The following is a 15,151-nucleotide window of genomic DNA, read 5'->3' on the forward strand; positions in this document are numbered from 1 at the left end:
TTCTTGGCCGTACTACAAACTCACTGCACAGCAAAATCAGTTTACTTATTCTTGCCCCACAGCCCAACTGGATGGCAAAACTCACCCCAAGAGACTGAGCTGTAACAGCCAAGGGAAGAAGCAGGTGACGGTCATCTCTGATTTTGTATCCGCCGACAGCGCTTTGTACGTGGCAATGATGAAAAAATAAATCTTCTAATGCATTACACAAACCACGGAATTTGACTTAGTAGCATGGGGGTTTGTATCAAGAGGGGAGAATGAATTCCCAAAGCCTCTGCTAAGAGCGGGTGCTTCCTTTCTGCTGCGCCCCTCCTTTTCTCAAAAGCCAGTTCAGCTCTCCCTCCTGCCTGAGAGCAGCTGCCCTCACCGCCCACATACACGTGGGTCCTCACGGGCTCCCACAGCTGAAAAGGGCGTCATGAGGCAGAGACTCCGCTAAATGCTCTTCCTCAGGAAAAATTACCTTTGGCTCCATTGACATCTGACACTTTGGCATGAACACCGAGATTTGAAACAATATGTGAGAAAACGTGCAGTTATCTTTAAAACATTGTTATAACACTGGATAAGAATGCAAATGTTCAATGGTAGCCCTGTGAATAAAGCTCAAGGAAATAAACAAATTAGATGATAGACAGATGGCTAGACAGATAGACAGATAGACAGGTAGGTAGGTTGTAGATAGATTGATAGATAAGCAAATAAGTAAATGGAGGAAGGAATGAGTTTGTTGTGCTTAACTAGTTATCCCCAGCAAATATTATATACTAGACACTCAATAAACATCTGTTGACTGAATGAATGAGGTAATGGATGTCAAACAACGGGATAAACTATGGTCCAAAGTATCTAACACCTCGTCAGGTACGCCATACCTGAGTAGACACAATCAGCCCTTGGGCCTCCACTGTGTGCGAAGCTCAGGTAAACGTGCATTTTGCTTCCTTCTCCTGGACACCAGGTCTTTGGGAAGCCAGCCTGTCCGTGTTCCTGCTACATGGCAGGTGCTTGATGAACAAACTGTTTTACTTAATCACTTATATATTTGGGGAGAGTATCTACAAGAATCCATCCAATTTCATGTATCAGGAGGTTTCCCTTGACCTCTCAGATACCAGAAAATGACCTTCTCCAGGGAAAATCTGGTTGTACCAGGTGAGTCCAGTGTGGTGACACTAAGACCTCTATCTCTGGGTGACAAAGAGCCTTGGAGGGGTCAAAACCTTCCATAGCTTATCTACAGTCCTTTGTTCTCCAGAACCGTGCCATCCCATATGGCAGCCAACAGCTGCATGTGACTATTAAATTCAAATCCATGAAAGTTAAATAAAATTAGTAATTCCACTCCTTAGTCACTCTAACCACATTTCAAGTGCTTCGGATCACATCTGCCTAGTGGCTACGAGCCGCTAAGTGGCCTAATGTTCTAGAACATTTCCATCATCACAGAAAGTTGCTTTTAGACAGGGCTGGGCTGGCATGTGATCTGATGTTACAGTATCACCTTTGATTGTACCTCAAAGGATACTGAATATAAACCAGCTAGAAATCCTGAAAACTACAGAAAGAGCTAAAATGATTTAATAAGGATTATGGAACTTAAAAAGACATGAATCATAGTTTAGGAAGCAAAAATATAAATGAAGTAACATTTCATGGGGGAAGGGAATGAGTAAATCCTCTACTTAAAGATGAAGCAACACATTATACAAAGTATAAACGGATACAAGTGACTCTCTTTAGATCTATATAATACTGAATTGAAAGCAAACGCAGTGGTCAAGATATAAACGAATCCATTTACAAACTAATTAGATTGTTAGGTGCACATTACTATCAGTAGCCTGAGGTAGCACTTCCAACTAATGGTAGTAATTGCTTTTTAAATAACCTTAAGATGAGTACAGTCATCTCAGTGCTCTATTTAACTCCCTTTTCTAGTGTAGAAATTATGCTATAGATCAGCCTAATGGGAACACACACCTGATATGCATACAAAGGGCAACTGAAGAGTCAAGAAGTAAAATGTTTAAAAAACAATGCTTTGTAGAATGAATTAAGACAAACAAGAACCTGCACTACCACTGCAGCAGAGCCAAAAGTCTGCACCCTTCACATGCACGTTCTGCACGTGCGAGCTTTGTGACCTGGAATTTGCCACTAAGCCTCACTGCATTTTCAAATTTCCATCTGCAAAGTGAAAGGGGTTGTGCGACCGTTTGGCATTTCTTTTCGTTCCTGGGGGCAGTGAATCAATGACCGTGGCAGTGCAGAGATGGGAAGGAAGAGTGGCCGAGTCTTTCTCATCATCAAGCCACCTCCTCCCATGCCGGGCCCAGGTGGAGGCACCGACATCTTCCCAGTCACCTTCCCCAGACACCTTGGACCCAGGCTCCATCGTTCTGCTGACCCTGCCACTATCCTGTCCTCCCTGTTGCAACACCACGTACAACACACACACACACACACACACACCCCCCCCCCCACACACACACACACACACCCACACACCATGCACACATTAGCGGACAGGTGAGTTCAACAGCAAACCAAGAGGGCTGATGGGATGGAAGCGAGGGGAGGCGCAATCTCTGTCGTGAGCGTTAGTCGCTGCCTTCGCCGCTAACGTTCTGGTATGAGTCGCTAAAACCATGGTGAAATCTTGCTTGGCCATTGGATGTGCTTCTCGCTGTTTACCAAATTCCAGGTTAAAAGGACTGACATTTCGCATATTCCCCACAGATGAAAATGTCAAACGAAAATGGGTATTAGCAAGAAAAGACCTGATTTGGGAGCCTAAAAAAGGAGATGTGTTGTGTTCGAGGCACTTTAAGAAAGATTTTGACAGAAGCGCTCCAAATATTAAACTGAAACCTGGAGTCATACCTTCTAATTCCCCATCTCACTTATAGGGGAAAAGAGAAAAGCTTCACTGTAGGAAAAACTTCACCCTCAAGCCCTTCCAGTCACAAATCACAGCCACCACCTTGTTGGTGCTTCCTCGTGTATGGAGGAATTCCAGTCCCAGGTCATTTTTGAGCATAGCTACAGTGTAATGGACAGTCCAAAGAAACTTGAGCATAAATTAGATCAAATGATCAGCGAGCTAGGGGATACCAAGAAAAGTCTGCGGAATGTTTTAGACGGAGAAAAACGTTTCCAAAAATCACTGAGGAAGACAATCAGGGAATTAAAGGATGAATGTCTCATCTGCCAAGAAACAGCAAACAGACTGGAAGTTTTCTGTCGGGAGTGATGTCAAGAGAGTATGAACTATATTTCATGAAATAATTTCACGTTATGTTCTACCTAAAATTGATATTGGTACAGCTTTCCAGAAAATGATCACCATCATTAAATAATATCCGTCAGGGCTTCCCTGGTGGCGCAGTGGTTGAGCGTCCGCCTGCCGACGCAGGGGACGCGGGTTCGTGCCCCGGTTCGGGAGGATCCCACATGCCGCGGAGCGGCTGGGCCCGTGAGCCATGGCCGCTGAGCCTGCGCGCCCGGAGCCTGTGCTCCGCAGCGGGAGAGGCCACAACAGTGAGAGGCCCGCGTACCGCAAAACAAAACAAAACATATAGCATTTATTTAGCGGTTGCCACATGCTAAGTACGTACTAAACACTTTCATATTTTAACTCACTTAATCCTTACCACCCACATCCCTAGGAAGGAGGTATTTTTATCCCCATTTTATACACAAGGAAATTAAGGCACAGAAAGGTCGGTCAAAGGTCATACAGTTTGTATGTCTTGGAGCCAGAACTGCAACCCAGGCCATGTAGCTTGCAAGCCTGTGCAATTAATTTCTAGAATATTCTACAGCTCTGTGAAGAAAGTTATCAACCAAGTGGCAATATATACATATTTTACTATACTGCATATACAAGAGATCATGTCGATCAAAACCTATGGTTGATTACCCGCAAAAAATGGTTGCAGTAAACTTTCCCACCCCTCTGTACTTGGCCTTTGCAATGCGGCTGCAGCTCCTCGCATGAAGAAGTGTCTTCTTCTCAAGTCCTTGAATCTGGGCTTGGCCATGTGACTTGCTTTAAGCAATGGGATATTTACAAACATGATGCAAGCAAAGGCCTGAAAACTGCCTGTGCACTGGAATTTGCTGGAGACATGGGATGACCACCACGTGGGCAAGCTAGGCTAGCCCCCTGGGAGCTAAGAAACACAAGTAGAGGCCCAGCCAACCCAGCCATCCCCACAGAAGCCCTTTAAATGGGTGGTTTGAGAATGATCTGCAATGTTCTCTTCCTTTGCCTTCTAACGCCTGGTTTTCGTTGATCTGTTCACCAAGGCATGGCTGAACCCTCCCTATATGCCTGACATTGTTTTGTGTGCAGGACTCTGTACGTATAGTGTCATGAGAAGAAATGTGTCTCCCACAAAGGTAAGTTCAAGGTCTAATCCCCAGTACCTGTGAATGTGAACTTATTTGGAAACAGACATAACCAACGTTCCAGAGATGCAGAGACAGACACACCAGGAGAATATCATGTGATGACAGAGGCAGAGAATGGAGTGATGCAGCCATAAACCGAGGGCTGCTGGCAGCCACCAGGAGCCGGGATTGAGGGCTGGCACAGACCCCCCTCAGAGCGGCCAGAAGGAACTAACCCTGCCAACGCCTCAATTTCAGACTACTGGCCACCAGAACTCTGGAACTACCAATATCTTTTGTTTTAAGGCACTCAGCTTGTGGTACTTTGTCATAGCAGCCTAGGAAATTAATATGTATATATATTCTGGGAAACACAGAAAAAGAACCCGGAGAAGAAAGAAAGATCACAAAATAAGAAACTGAAACTGAGATACAGATGGGAGGAGGTGCGGTCACTTCTGGCATAAAAGTGAATGAATTCCTTTGCTAACACCTATCCTTCTCCGGGGCCCACTGTGGCTTTGCAGTCAGCTGCCTGCTTGCCTGAGGACCAGGAGAGCCGCCCTGGACACCTTGGGAGAGCAAGGTGCTAACCCAGCTCCTAAGGGAGACTTTACATCCCAAGTAGGCTTGTCTTTCTTCCAGCCAAGACATGCCTGGCAGAAATTCAGGAGAAACAGGCTTCTTCAGAAGGCCTGGTCAAGACACACTCCTACTCTAGCAGGTGGTGTTAAGGCAGACATCTGATCTGTAGCTCTTCGTCTGGCCCGCACCCAAACGTGCATCCTAGTTAATAAATTACTCCCAAAGAACTCCAATGTACTTGTGACGATCCTCAGAGCAGAGGGGTCTAGGCTACACAGGGCTGCCTGACAGGAGTACTGGGGTGTGGACTGGGGGGATAGGACCATGTGGGAGGGAGAAATCACAACAGCTCCTTCCCAGCCCAGATCTCTGTCTTTGCCCCATCCCACCTCCGGGGTGTTGAGTCCCTTCTAGAACGAGAACTAATCGCCCAGGGGGATCCCAGGTTCCACACCCCTCAGCCTTTCAAACTTTCTTATTCTAATTCCATCCGGAGTGTCCCATCTCACCTCCCACCACTCCCCAAAACCCCAACAATCAAGACTCACTACCCCCTAATTCTTCCAACATCATGGCAGTCTTGCAGCCAACTCTACTCTGGGTGCCTCACGGCACTTTGGAGTCTCTCTCTGTTGGTTGACATCTTTTTGAAGCCTGATGAAAATAACCAGCTGAACAACCTCGAAAGTGTGTGCGTGTCTCCCCTACGCCCTTCCAATCACTGATAAATACCCATGATACTGAGAAAAGCTGGCTCACCTGTCTCAGCCTCTTCCTCTTCTAGCTGGGGGACTCCAGGGAGCGTTCTTAAAGATTAATACTCACGTCAACAGGGACTTGTGCTGCTAAGACCCTTCGGTGCTGCCTTCGGCACAGATCTGGTCCAGTTCTCAGACTGCTGCCCTGGCTGTTGGCCTGGTGGACCCCACAGCCCTTGCTATACAAGCAGGAGAACCGGCTAAGTCCGACACAAATACGAGTGGTCGAAGTTTGCCTACAACCATCTCCCCATCTCTGAGGTGCTCCCTGGTGGCGGCAACGCACGGCACGAGGTGGTGCCTATGTTTTCAGCACCACCTTCCCCCCCGCCCCGTCTCAGCATCGAAGTCCAGCCGTCGCCCTCCACACCCCAAAGGAGGGAGGTGGCGAGAGGCAGAATTCACCTCTCCGATCCCCATTTAGAATCAGGCACTGCATCCGATCCTTTCACACCCATTGATTCCACGGGTCCTTGTCTCAATCCTGCTCCAAGTATTACAAGATTATTCCCATTTTTTGAGATAAGGAAACTGAGGCTGAGAGAGGCACTGTAACCTGCACAAAGATCCATGCATCATATAGAGCAGAATTCGGATTTGCTTCCCAGCCAGCCCTGCCCCAGAGACAATGCTCTTTCAACCGGACCCTAGGGGCCTCAGCTGCAGGCCATTCAGAGTTAAAAGTTGCCACTTACAGACACTCTAAGACAATCAGCAGCGTCACTGTTTTGCCATAGTCAGGCAGGCAAGAGCCAGAAAAATCACTGCAGCTGTGGCAATTCTGCTGCAGAGATTCTCTGTGACCTCCTCCGTCCCCACTGGCCAATGTCTTGCATGGCTGTCCTCTGTTCCTGGAGCTCCATGAGACAGGGTCTCTGGGGAACAGTGCGCCAACTGTACCCATGACAGCACCCAGCCCTCCTGCATCTCCACCTGCTGTGCCCGACCCCCAAACTGACCTTCCTATCCACCCCTTCATCCTCCCAGCTGGTGCTCTGGCTTAAGTAGAACAGGGTTCCCCAAGACACCTTGCTGGGCGCCAACTCAATCTCACAACCCCAGTGGGTGTGTGTGCAGAGAGAGAGAGACAGAAAGACAGATAGGCAGATAGACCGTGGAGCTTTGGGCGGGGCTTCAAAATGGATGGAAGGACTTATTTACAATCTTGAGATTCCTGGACCACAGCTTGGTACTCAGCTCCTCCCCTTTCCCTGCTACGATGCAGGAATCACTGCTGAATTTCTACCTTCCTAGCTTCATTGCCTCCATCCCATCTGTAACCTGCCAACTCCCATGGAACAAGCTGGTCTGGTATCTGAATTGCGTGGAACCTGGATGGGGGCTTGAAATTGTTAGTGAGTGACTCCAAATCAAGTCTTAGGCTTTGTCTATGCTCTTTCCAGGTAGTGGGCGTTATCATCCATTACTCTATGCGACTTCGCTAAACCCAAGTACAGCTCCGGCATGCTCCAAGCCCACCAGCTTGGTACCGGCATTACTTTCCTATTTGCCACTGTAACAAATCACCACATACTTTGTGGCTTTAAATAACAGATTTATTATCTCACCGTCCTAGAGGTTAGAAGACCACATGGGTGGGCAGAGACGGTCCTTCCTAAGGCTGCAGAGGAGGATCGCTTCCTTGTCTTTGCCTGCAGTCCTTGGCTTGTGGCCCCTTCTTCCATCTCCTCGCTCTGTCTCTCTCTCCTTCCGTCCCCTGCCCTTCTGCTCTCCTCTTGTAAGGACCCCCGTGACTACACTGGGCTTGCCTAGATAACCTCCCCACTCAAGCTCTTAACTCAATCCCATCTGCAAAGTCCTGACTGTCATGTAAGGTAGCATCATCACTGGTTCCAGGATTAGGACATGGGCATTTTGGGGGCCTACATGGGCACCCACATGTGCCATGACCCACAGAGGGTGTTGTGGACTCATAGGCCAGGAGCTGTATCTTCAAAAGTTTTGAACCTCACAGGGCCTTGTCCTTGAGGGACGTTTTGTTTTTTTTTAAGTGATTTTTTAAAAATTAATTGATTAATTATTTTTTATTTTTGGCTGCGTTGGGTCTTTGTTGCTGTGCACGGGCTTTCTCTAGTTGCGGCGAGTGGGGACTACTCTTTGTTGCTGTGCGTGGGCTTCTCATTGCGGTGGCTCCTCTTGTGGATCATGGGCTCCAGGCTCACAGCCTTCAGCAGTTGCGGCTCGCAGGCTCAGTAGTTGTGGCACGTGGGCTCTAGAGCACAGGCTCAGGAGTTGTGGCACACGGGCTTAGCTGCTCCACAGCATGTGGGATCCTCCCAGACCAGGGCTCGAACCCATATCCCCTGCACTGGCAGGCGGATTCTTAACCACTGCGCCACCAGGGAAGCCCCTTGATGGCCGTTTGACATATAGTGTTTGGATAAATGAATGGAGAGTATGTGGACTGAACTGTGTCCTTTCAAAATACAAGTATTGAAATCATAACCCCCATTAGCTCAGAATGTGACCTCATTTAAAGATAGGGTTTTACAGAAGTCATCAAGGTAAAATGAGGTCATTGCGAGTGGGCTCTAATCCGATCTGACTCTGTCCTTATGAAAAGGGGGAAACCTGGGCACAGACAGGGGGAGGCCATGTGAACAGGAAGACGGCCGTCTGCGAGTCAGGAGGCATGGAACTCAGTCTTCTCCCACAGGCCTCTAAGGAAGCCAGCACCTTGAAAGTCTACTGTTAAGTCCCCCAGCTTGTGGCGCTTGTTACAACAGCCCTAGCAAATGAGGGCAGATAATAGAGCTCTTAATTAGACAGTGCTCTGGTACATTGAAAGTAAGATTTAAAAAAAAAAAAAAAAAAGAACTTGTCACAGGGTTCTGTGCCACCAGAAGTATTTCACACTAACTGTTAGTTTGGGGCTGGGGGAGGGGGCTTAGAGCATCATTTCCTAATCAGTGTTGTTGCCATCTCTGGGTGCATGGATATTAAAGCAAAGATGGCCGGGCACCTGTCCCTCTCCCAGTGAGGCGTTCTGGCACCAGGAGAGGATGCTGCCCCTCGGACCCCCGGGCTCCACCCTGCACAGAGCAAGGCCAGACTGGAGGCAAACTTCTAAGGAGTTGCCAGGCCCCTCTGGTCCCTGGTCAGCCCTGCTGGTCTTCCTGTGTGGTCTCCACCTGTCTGCCGTCAAGTGTAACCCTCCCCCCAAGCCCAGAGCTCTGTGTGAGCCATCCACACCTTTATTATGAATTCTTTATTCTCCAGGGTGTCTGTGGCCACAAGTGACATCTCCAGTTAAGAGCAACAACTCAAAGAGTGTCCCCTGAGAAATAATTGTGAGGCTTTGGACAGCGGTGGGGTAAAGAATTTGGGCGAGGGTAATCCAGTCATTGCAGGTAGGGTATGGCCCCCTCACAAGACCATCTTTGACATCTTGTAAAATGTTCAGGAAGGGATTTTCTCCAGAAGAAATTAGTTCAGGGTCATCTTATTAGAAATAGGTTAAGTATTTGCTGGAGGCCACCAATAAGATGGGTGGTCATTTGGTGTCCACGACCAAAGATGACCCCTCGCACTGCGCTGCCAGTGTGTTTATTAAAGCCAGTGAAAGGTCTTGATCTCTGGATGCCCCTTTATTGTGCATCTTACACACCAATAGTGGGGAATTACTGACTGATCAATTGTGGGGAAAATAATTAGCTCCCCTCCACCCCGGGCTAATTACAGAGAGCATCATTTAGGCAACGCCGTGCACACATGTGCAGCCCGCCTCCACCCTGCCTTCCCAGACCGGCCGGGAGGCAGACAGCAAGTGCATTCCGGTGACAGCTGGCAAGCCAGCCTCTGGGAATGAAACATTTTAGCACTCCATAAATTTCTAACAAGGTTTCAAATTGCCGCCGTTTCCCTCCTCTCAGCTCTGTCAACTAGTGAAAGGGAGGGGAAAAATAGACTAATTAAATCTACAGTGAGAAAGTGCTACTGGTAAGATTGCTACTTATTAAAAATAATGAACTGTTAGGACCAATTTGCAAAGTAGGTGAAATTCTCCCCATTTCCCCTATATATAAAAACACATCCTTCTGATTGTATATGTATTGGGTATATATGGATATATATCAGAATGGAATATGATATATGACATTCTTAAACCTAATGGAAGGTGACACATAATAAAGTAAAACATTGAGAGACTATGTAACAATACTCGATATGAACACTGAGGCTTGATACCGTGTACAAAGTAGGTCATTTCAAATTCTTTTCCCACATGATTGTTATCACAAGAAAAATTATTGCCGGTGACGTACCAAATGGAGAGAAACACAGCCTTGAAAACCTTCCTGAAATGACAATTTCCAAGTTTTGATCACCATCGCTAATTTTTTAAAATAACAGTAGCAATAAAGCTCTCTTCATTCTTTCACTCTCTGTTTTAAAAGGAAAGACAGTCAACTGGAGCTATGCAAGACTGAGGGGCAGGGCGAGCAAAGAGAAAGGAAAATAACTCACAAAGTATCTCACTGTCAACTAAAAAACATGTAAGCAGCTTGGTGGCGGGGGGTGAGTTCAGAAAAATAAAAGATACAATTCTAAAGAATTTTACTCTGAGGAAAGCAACGTACCCTCCTGTTTCTATGAGCACAAGTTAAGTAACCGCAGCTGTCTTCAGCCTGTAGGTGTAGCTCATACAATAACTACCCAGGCTGCTATGCAGGGGACAGTATCGGACACGTGAATAGAATAGGGCAAAAACGAGGGCGCTGACAATCCTGTCGGTAACTCGGGGTCCAAATCCCTCTGAGCCAAGCGCACAGCCAAGCACAAAGCAGGTTCTGGAGAGCAAGCAGCTGCTGGGCCGGGATGACCAGTGCTGCCCGCCCCCGCCCACCGCACGTCCGACACCCCCTGCACAGGGCTCATCTACTTCACCTGATGCCTGCTTTCTTTTTCAGCCTGAGAAGGCTGACCTTTAGGATGACGTATATAAACAAACTTCTGCAGCTAGGACGGGAGGAAAATGCAGAGAAGAACATGCGCCCTATTTACGTTTGGGAAAATAAACAGTCCTTTAAAGTACCGGCCCAGATGATATTCACAACAGTGACCTCAGGATTAGAAATCTCACAACGGCTCCCGACTGAATTTCAGATGCAAATGATCACTTGGTATTAATTTCAGCCTTGCTAATGTTTGGTCCCGAGCAACACAGCTAATTGGCAGGAGGAACTGCCAGTTCTGCTGATGGCAGCCCCGTGGGACACTTGGGATCTTCTGAGTGGTAGAACCCACAGTCACTGGATAGTGTTAGCTTGCCAATCATGAACCTTGGTATCTCGCTCGCCACTCTCTCCCTTCCCCTCCCCTTCCCCCTCTCCCTCTCTCCTTCTCTCCGTGTGTGTGTGTGTGTGTGTGTGTGTGTGTGTGTGTGTGTGTGTTTCTACATATGTAGAGGTTTGGTGACAGGCGCAAAAAGAAAAAAATTTGAGAATAATAAACAGTGTGATTAAGTGGAAAAGTACTCATAAAACACTCCAATGTTTACTGATAATGCCAAGCAACGTAAAAGTGACTCTAGAAATTCATCCAGGCTTTTAACACATAGGCTGCGACTTCACCAAAGAAAACAAGGTCCCCCCGGGCCACCCTGCACCCAGATTACAGCTCGGGGCCACTGAAGGGGACCCACCCATCTGCCCCATTACTTTACAGTGACACTCCCGGTGGGGACTGCAATGCGATCATTCTGAGCACAGCATCGTAACATACATTTTCCCTGTATTTTTATCCAAATGTCCAAGTGATTTTATGGGCATCGTCTGATCTACTGCTTGCCACAACTGCATCCATCTTGTCTTCCACCAACAGAAACGATTATTCTCTATCTCTCCCAGCAATTCCTACAGGGCATAACCGGTAAGGACAAGACAAGTGACCAGCCAGCATTTTGGGCTTAATGAATGAACCCGACCTGAGTTTATTCTCATCAAACACAATTTCCATTTCCAGGTGTTTACAAGGTTCATCCAACATCACATGAAGGTCTTTTCCCAGTAAATTTAGAAATCCATCTGCTGCTAAAAGCACTGATGCACTTTGCTCACCAGATCTGGAAGTGTTTCAAGGTAAAAACAGGCTTCCCAAGGAACGTGTTGATTGTAATCAGAGTGAAGCCAGCAGTTACCAGGAACTGAAGTTGAGCGTTGAACCGTGGGCATGACCTGGAGGTAGGGAGGAGCTTACGGAGAATGAGAAAAATTGCTTTTTCTTTGGAAAGGGAGGTGGAGGTCTATGTGGGATACAGCTGAAATTATCTGAAAGGGGACATTATCGGAGGGACTGACATTAAACATGGCAGTTGAAGATCTCCTTCAATGTCAAGCTGAAGTGTTTTGGGGCTGCAAAAGTAGACCTATCTCTAGAGTGTGGTTGGGGGATATTCGCTCACATGAATTCACTGGAGTCTCCACCTTAGAAGCTCGGGGGTCCTGCCCCTGCCCACTTCAATCTCCTCTAAGGCTCTGAGTGGCCATGAGCAGAGCCAGATGCCCTCCCCTGACCTGCAACATTCCAGAACAAACAGTGACATTTACATCCCTGTGATAAACTACTTGCTCCCCCACAAATATTCTGAATGGTTTGAACTTTTGGAGTGGAACCTTCTAGAAAAGATGCTGTGGCATCTTAAATGCTCAAACTCCATTTTTCTTTGGGGAAATGTGAGCACCCTGGCCAGAGCCTCACAGGTGACCTCAGCTATGAAAACTGGCCCATCGTGCTGCCTCCGTGGGGTAGAAGAAAGCGAGTCCTGTGCTCCCGGAGCACAGAGGCTGAGTGTAAGCAGCGCCCGACGTCATGCAGTGAGAACCCGACAGAGGCCCCGAGTCCTAGGCCAGCCCCCTTCACTCACCCCTGGAGAGGTGGTCTTGCAGCTTTGTCCGGGCATCTTGTGTTTAGCCGCACAGAACCCTGAGCTCTTTCGCAAGTCAAACCAAGAAACACCCTCTAAATTATACCCGTTACCTTCCTAGAAATAATAGTGAATTGTTACATAACTGGTCTTTGTTATCACAAAACAAACCACTTCCCTCCAGTTTTTCAGTTTCTCCTCATATTTATTGAAATATGAAAACCAAAGTTAGCATTAGTTTCCCATCCCTTTTCACCATCTCTTTCCTCTATTGGCAGGTTAGGGTCACAGTGTCAAGGCAGCGTGGTGGGACTCACAGCTCCAGCCCTAGGAGATACATAATTCATGCGTAAGTACCTCTTCCAAGACTGGGACCCTGGGATACAGGGACGGTCTTGCACCAACTTCAAAATTTGCCCACAAGAACTCGTTATGTGAGTTTTCTCCATGAAATCATAGCGAGATATTCTCAGTCACTGGTGTAGCCAGTTCAGGGCTGGACGCCCTCGGCATCTTCTCAGCACAGTTGGGGCTGCAGGAGAAGAAATAATAGCTAACACTCAGCACCTGCAGCTGGCCACATGCTGCTCTAAACCTTCTGTGAGCACAAACTCACTTAATTCTCACAGCAGCCCTACAGGAGGGAGATGTCATTATCAACCCCACTTTCCAGATGAGAAAACTGAGGCACAGAACGGTTAGGTAAGCTGCCCAAGCCACACAGCTGATAAGAAGAGGCACAGAGCTTCAAACCCTGAAACATGGACAACCTAATTAGGAAACCTTTTTCACAGTTACTAAGAAGCAGGGAAAGCATGATAAACATGTTGGGGGCATAATTTCAGTGTAAAAAATAAAAGAAGAGGTAAAAAGTTGCCAAGTTGAGGAGCATACGAGGACCTGGGCAGTCTTTTCTTGCGGAAACCCCTAGAAGGATTTAGGAAAAAAAATTTTAAAAAGCAGCCTTCGAAGGGAAGGGAATGGAATAAACATAAGGCTGCATGGGGATGGGCGTGGGTGTCACTCCCGGGCTCAGGGCGGCAGTCTCCTGGCTAAACAGGGTGGGCGGGTCAGCGGATAGACACACTTAGGACGGATGTAGTAGGAAACGGCTGGTGAGGTGTGCGGAGTACAGAAGGGACAGAGGGGCTGCATCAGGAAAGGAGCTTTCATCAGCACGAGAAGCACGTGGCTCTTTTTTCCAGGCGCCCTTTGAGCAGGTGCTGGACTGTGTGTCCTTCAAGGACCTCACTGCTCGCTCAGCTGCTGTCAGGACGCCGTTATGAACTGAGATGGGGGAGGGGGGCTAGTACCGGGAATGGAAAGAAGTGAGGTCATCTCAAAGAACAGAGTGCCTTTTGCAGCTTTTCTGAAAGCTGGAGTTCTGAAAGCAGAACTCCTTGAAGACGTGTACCCTGCTGCTCCCTGGGACCGTGAACAAGTTACCTCTCGGCATCAACGCTAGGTGAGAGAGGGTACCTCCTTGACCCCCTTTCTGCCAGGCGCACCTCTACCCACGGTTGACGGAAGCTACACCAGAACTTCCTCAGTTTGCTATCTCTGTCCCTCAGTGCCTCGTTCATTCCCATCTAAACTGCGCCTCTAAGTAAATCAAGCACAAGCAAAGACAGTATGAAGGTATCACGGAGAACCCTGAATAGCACATTTTTATTCTCAGTTGCTCTGGGTAAAACTCTGAAAACAATTTGTTTGATTTGTGATGCTACTGTTTCTGCCTCAAAAACTGTTTTTGATTTGGAAAGGCATTCCAAGTAGGTACACCGGAGAATGCAACCTAAAATAGCCAGGTGATTTAACTTTACATGCGTGTTTTATTTCCAGGGAAAATGAATATGTTGCATACAATGGAGAGAAAAAAATTGGAGACAGGAGTTCATGATGTCATCTTTATGTGAACATTCTTTATTATTTCATAAAATGTAACCATGTTAATGGAAAAGAGACCATGAAAAATATTCATTTTTGCTACACGTGCTGGTAACCACAAAATAAGATGTATAGGAACTGATACCGAATTTTCATTAATAAGGATTGCTACTCCGTCCTGTTGTGTCAACACAAATTCCATTCCTCATTTTTGTTATTAAACGTTTTGTGAGTAATGGATGCAGAAAGCAATTCAGTGGTCATCACCTATCTCCTTCTTCTCAGTTAAAGGTATTTCAGACCTGCATCCTGTACCATCAGCTGGTCCCGGTTCTGTATGGAGCTCAGTCAGTTACAGGAACTGCCTCAGTCCTCCCTCAGCAGGAGCCCCGCCCCTCTCCGATGGCCTCTCCAGACAAATTCCTTGCATCTCTCTGGATCACGTGACTCCCCTCCCCAACCGCAGAGAGCTGGAAGAATGGGGAGCATCTGATGTGCTGGGCAGCATGGTGCCATTTGTGGGTGTCTCTGGTCAAGCAAAGCGGTTGCTACTCATCACGTATCAGGACCTATAACAAATTCCACAACCTCACCGGATTACTGGCATAGTAGAAGCTGTGATGCCCCAGCACTG

General features: G+C 47.4%; 1 protein-coding gene and 1 pseudogene across 3 annotated transcripts in view; one reads left to right on the forward strand and one right to left on the reverse strand.

The window, feature by feature from the left end:
• DSCAM (DS cell adhesion molecule) overlaps positions 1-15,151 on the reverse strand; it is a gene marked incomplete at both ends in the record, with an annotated part of 750,319 nt that overhangs the window by 657,623 nt on the left and 77,545 nt on the right. The window lies entirely within an intron of this gene.
• On the forward strand, positions 2,541-3,289 carry LOC307186536 (THAP domain-containing protein 6-like; annotated as a pseudogene). Its single transcript has one exon. The product of its transcript is annotated as a THAP domain-containing protein 6-like (transcript).

This window comes from Stenella coeruleoalba (assembly GCF_951394435.1).
Source record: "Stenella coeruleoalba genome assembly, chromosome: 5".
Taxonomy (NCBI): Eukaryota; Metazoa; Chordata; class Mammalia; order Artiodactyla; family Delphinidae; genus Stenella; species Stenella coeruleoalba.